This window comes from Phoxinus phoxinus (genome assembly GCF_949152265.1).
Source record: "Phoxinus phoxinus genome assembly, chromosome: 24".
Taxonomy (NCBI): domain Eukaryota; kingdom Metazoa; phylum Chordata; class Actinopteri; order Cypriniformes; family Leuciscidae; genus Phoxinus; species Phoxinus phoxinus.
The window spans coordinates 23,264,521-23,270,520 of NC_136899.1; positions in this window are offsets into that span (position 1 = coordinate 23,264,521).

Genomic DNA, 6,000 nt, shown 5'->3' on the forward strand with positions numbered 1-6,000 from the left:
TAAAAATATTATTTCCAGGTTTAAATAAAGAAAAACAAATTCTCATATTTTCATTGTGGATTCTGGACTCCATTATAGCCTACCTGTCATTTCATCCAGACAGCTTATTTTATTAAAAGAAATTTCGCAACATGTCGGTTCACCAAAGGTGAAGATCGTGAGAAACTTGTTGCATTACATAACTCGGTTACAGCCACGCCTCTGATAAAACAACAGTAGTTTTCCACGTTTCTCAGTGCTATGCTGATGTTGACGCTACAACGCTGAGAACTTTCTCATTATTCTGTGTAGCTGACAGATCCTAAAGTGGAAGCAATTATGTGCAGCCTCGGAAAGTCACATGGTGACATCAATCCTTTAAAGGTCAAGTGCCCCCAAATCCATCATTAAATTTAACTGAAGGATCTCAGTCCATGCTTTGTGATGTTTAAAAGCGAAGATCAATGCTTTGAAACATCTATATTTATGTACGCCATTGTTTAATATGCCTTTAATAGCCATAAAATTAGAAGGGCAGTTGAGGAACATGCTCAAAAAAAACAAACGTTTGATGTGACGTATCGGTCAGGATGTGTGCGTGCTTTTCCACGTTTAACCTGGGGATACCCCTAATCCTGGATTACCATATCTATATAAATTACACTAGCATGACACATACCCTACCTTGATGTACATGTGTGCTCTTGCAGCTCATCATAATTCACAATGTGAATTTGTGTGTATTCATATGGTGTTTGTATTCATGGTGTTTGGAATAAGGATACACTCTAAAAAATGCTGGTTTGTTTTAACCCAATTCTGGGTCAAATATGGACAAACCCAAACGTTGGATCAAAAATTCAATTAAAAAATTTAACCCAATGGCTGGGTTTGTCCATATTTGACCCAAAATTGGGTTAAAACAACCCAGCATTTTTTAGAGAGTAGTTCAACTAAAAATGAAAATGCCTTGATCAGTTCCTCATTCCAAACCTGTAAGACTTTCTTCAGTGAAACCCAAAAGAAGTCCTTTCAATGAATGTCAATGGGGTCCAATGTTGTTTTGACAGAAAACAGTTCTTCAAAATATCCTCTTTAGTGTTTCGCGAAACAAAGAAGTCATACAGGTTTGGAACGACATGAGGGTGAGCAAGTGATGAACGCATTTTTATTTTTGGCCCTTTTAACACTTCCACGGTTTATGTTTTAGATGCCAATATTTTGATATTGCTCAGAACTATCTGTACACTTTACATACGAATACTAATGAGAACACATCGCTGAACTACCTTGAACTTTGCATGCAGAGCAAAGTCAGCAGTCTTACTGCATTTTGTGCATTGTGCTTTCTTGAAAGATTCCAAAGGCAATGTATTGTCAGGCGAGCTGAAATTAAAAGCAATGTCACGACATCAAAGGCTTCCGTTGCCAGCGGGTGAGGGGTGTGAAACCGTGAGCTGTTTGAAGCCAATGGGGTTGAAGGAGAATATTCAAAGAAAGACACTGTAGCTTGGTTTAGAAAAATGAATAATTATGTGGTACCTGGAAAGGCAAGCATCACTATTACTACAGCTCATATATGGTTAGTCATTTGAATAACTGTTGGCTTGAGAAAGCCAACATACAGAAATGCTCATTAAGTGTATTTTTCTTCTTCTGAGACTAAAACTTCTGACTCTAAACTTCTCCTAGAGCTTTCAAGCTACAACAACCAAACTCTGGTGAGGCCTTCAGACTGTTCTGACTCGCATTGGTATATCTTTACTAACTGAACCGACTCTGGGAATTCTCGTATCGGACTTCCAAACAATCCCAAATTCCCTTAAACTTTTATTGAGGGAGTCAAAACTTGTACAATAACTGTTATACAGTATTTAAGCAGTCGATCACTTGCAAAGCTTAAAAACTATAGGTCAACAATCTAATGCATGTTAAATGTGTTAAAGCATGCTAGAAACATGCTAATTCATGCTAGCAAAGTGTTAAATCATGTTAGCAACATGTTAAGTGTCAATGTGCTAATTCATATAAACATGCTAGCAACGTTCAAAATCTGGCTAGCAACATGCTAAAACATGTTAACAATGTGTTAATTCATGCTAGCAACAAGCTAAAACATGTACCTGTTAAATTATGCTAGAAACATGTTATCAATGTGCTACATCATGCTAGCAATGTGGTAATGCTTAAAACATGCTCGCATTGTGGTAATTCGTGCATGAAACATGTTAGCAACATGCTAAGATGTGTTAGCAACGTGTTAAAGCATGTTAGAAACATGTTAGCAATGTGATAAAGCATGCTAACAAGTATCTATCTATCTATCTATCTATCTATCTATCTATCTATCTATCTATCTATCTATCTATCTATCTATCTATCTATCTATCTATCTATCTATCTATCTACTGATAGACTGTATTGCCCACCTTCAAACTTAAAGAGTTAAAACTAGCCTACCTAAAAGGTTGAAGGTTTATCGAAAAACCTTCAATAATGTAAAACTTCTTCTAACTTTCTGGTCAGGCTTTCTCAAGACAACATAAAAGTTTGTATTGACAAACTACTTTTATCTTATTAAACTTTGTAAAACATCACCCCGTACTGCTAGACTATGGACATAAACGATGAACTGGTCAGCATCCACCCTGAGCATTCTAGCAACCACATAGGGACCTTTGAGATATGCTTAGAAACCATATAACAACATACCAAAAGTAATTTGAAGATCTTAGCAAACACAACCAAACAGAAACATAATATAAAACCTAGAGAACACTTTAGAAACCATATAGCACCAATGCTACGAGCCACTATAAACACCTTAGCAACCGCATAGCAACACCCTATGCAAGCACAACTCTCTTCTTTAGAAAATGTATGCAGCAGTTTTCTGGATCTGAGTGCCGCTGTCTAAGTAGCCTACAAGAAGAATAAAAGGTCAGTAAGTGCACAGTAGACATGCAATTTTCTGATCATCTTCATGATCGGGTTTTGTCTGCATCCTGCCTGTTCATTAGAAATAGGGCTATTTGATTTTAAAGCGGATACTTTACCCAATTAGCATCTTGCAGTTAGTGCTTATGAACACTAAAACGTATTCAAAAGGAAATGGAGGGAGGGTGAGGAGAGATCTGAGAGTATTATGGCACAAACACTTTTTTTTTGTTGGTATTTTCATAAAGCAAGCAAGAGCCACATATTCTTCCTTTCAACACAGATTAATTTCCATCATAACACCCGTGAAATTCGTAATGGCTCTTTTGAACATTGAGACTCAGCCCTCAAACAGCTCATTTCACTCCGGTCTTAGGCAAACATGAGATTTACTGAGATGTGTTGTTTGCTGTTTGAAGAAGAGCAGTTGTTGATGCTAAAGAGCCCAGGGCCCTCATCGCATGTCACATGACTGCTGGCAGCAAGCTTTGGTCACCTTCCGAGTGACCTCTGAGTGACATTCATTCAGAATTGTATAGAGACATCTTTTGTCTGGTAAACTGACTGCTGACATTGTGGGTTAAGATGGTACCCTGGATCCACAAATTTGCTCTAATGAAAAATGACTTAATATTTATACTTAATAAAATTACTGTATATACTGTACAAAAAAAAAATAATCATAGATGCTCTTGAATATCTGAGAAAGAAATCAGTCTTTAAAAAAATCTAAGGGGCCGTTTACATGACACCGTTTTCAACAAAAAAATAGGAAACTGTATGCGTTTTGGCCGTTTATATATGGTTGGGTATCATTTTAATTTTAAAGATTCTTATCGATTGCAAATTTCGATTCCAATAAGGTAGAAAAAAAAAACGTAGATATCATTCACATTTATTCTAAGTCTTATCGCAAAACATTTTATTGTAGCTGAATAACATGATCAAAAATCAACAAATGTTTGGCTATGGTTTAACCCTCAAAGACCCAAATATAGAAAAAAAACCTGTAAAACATGTTTCACCTTTTACATGTTGGTGTAGGAGGCCTCTAATGCAGAAATAAATGAGTATTTACAATTTTGACATTTTTTTTATTGGAAATGTTGTAATATTGCAAAGTTGGGCCTGTTTCACTCACTGTCTGAACAAATGTAGAGGACAAGGGGTCATTTGTTGTGTGTACTTCTATGTAGCCCCATAACAGTAGCCTATATACAGTATACACTAATACTCACACAATATTAATAATTGGACAAGTCATATCTTAATGAAAAATTATTTATTATAAAAATATGTTGAGATTGTATTTACAAAAACTGATGACCTAAATGAAAACTTTGGCATTTGTGTGCTTTATCTCTGTTCATAGCCATATTCAGTTATGCTAGTCCCAAAGGCAGTTTTTGTCCTCCGGGAAGCAGAGGTGGACATTGCACTTGCAAAGTGTGTTGGTGTAGCCTTTACCACGGTGTCTTCAGTGTCCTCTATTCATATCTTCTGACACAAACTTTGGGAAATACTCCAGTGGTGTGTAAGGGAGACGGCATCATTACTGATATCCTGACTTGAAAAATCAGTGTTGGGACTGATAAAATCTTGTATCAGCCATGCAGCGAAACCTGTCACAGGGCATGGTCTGTGATTGTGAATGACTTGATTTTTTGGAATGATATCCACATCATCATCATCAGATAGTGTTTTTTAAAGAATTCACACATTCCACAGAATTCACAAAATACAGGCTTGTGTCCTCTTATCATGCTAATAGCACTTATACCCCCCCACATTCCAGAACATTATCACCTGTCCCTCATGCAAAAAGCAGATATTTGGGCAAGCAAGCAAAGCCCAGAAAAGAAAACAGGACTTAAGTATATTTTATAAATGATAAGATACAGATATAGTTTAAAATATTGCTAAACAAATACTCTAAAAGAAAATGTATTCCCTAATTCAACTCAATTAATAATAATGACATTTTGATTAAAACTCGAAGAAGACATTTAAACTTGTAAATTATCAAAAACATTGTTTCTATTAGTATTTCTCTCACATCGAACAGGTGATAAGTAAAATGAATCCACGGGATCCACTAACTAGTGTACGAGGTGCACAGGCACATTTTGCTACCCATTTCACCCATGTTGTAAAATTACAACATTGACATTACAAGCTCAAAATCTATGATTAAAGCATTCAACAGTACCTTAATATGAAACATGTCAGATGGAAAACATTTTTTTTTTTTGGCAGCAAACACTTGGGTTTGGTGCACACAGGGATAAAAAAGTGTGTAAAATGAAATACTCTGCTGTATTTTTAATGCTGTGGGCCTATTTTCTGCCAGAGGTCCTGGACATCTTGTTCAGATGACATCATGGATTCGATCAAATACCAACAGATAAGAAATATAAACCTGACAACCTCTGCTAGAAATCGTATAATGAGCCATGTGTGGATCAGGACAGTGATCCAAAAACAAACGTCAAAATCAAAACAAAAATGGGTAACTGAGCACAAAACCAAGCATCTGCAATGTCCATCCCAGTCCCTGACCTGAACCCTATAGAAGATGACTGGGCTGAACTGAAGAGAAGAAGCGCCAACATGGATCTGGAGGGATTCTGTGTGGAGGAATGGTCTCTGATCTCTTGTCAGGTGTTCTCCAAAAACTCATCAGGCATTACAGGAGATGACTCAGAGCTGTTATCTTGGAAAAAGGAGGTTGCAAAAATTATTTAATAAAAGGGGGCAAATAATTGTTCCCAACGTGTTTTGGAGAAAAAAAAAACATTTATTTCATAATGTGATTTTCCCCCCACTTAAAATTTGTGCTATTTAAAAAAAATAATATATATATATCAAAAGGATAAACAATGCAGATACATTTTTTACAGCCATCTGTGATCATATTTAAGGGGGGAAATAATTCTGACCTGGGGTGCGTTTCCCGTACAACTAGGCTATATAACTCGCTGCTTAACTAGCATAGTACGATGCATCGTTGGAGAAATCAACTAGCTAGTCACGAGTGTTTCCCGAAACCGTATGTCGCAAAGTATCGTTCAACCACGTTGGTTT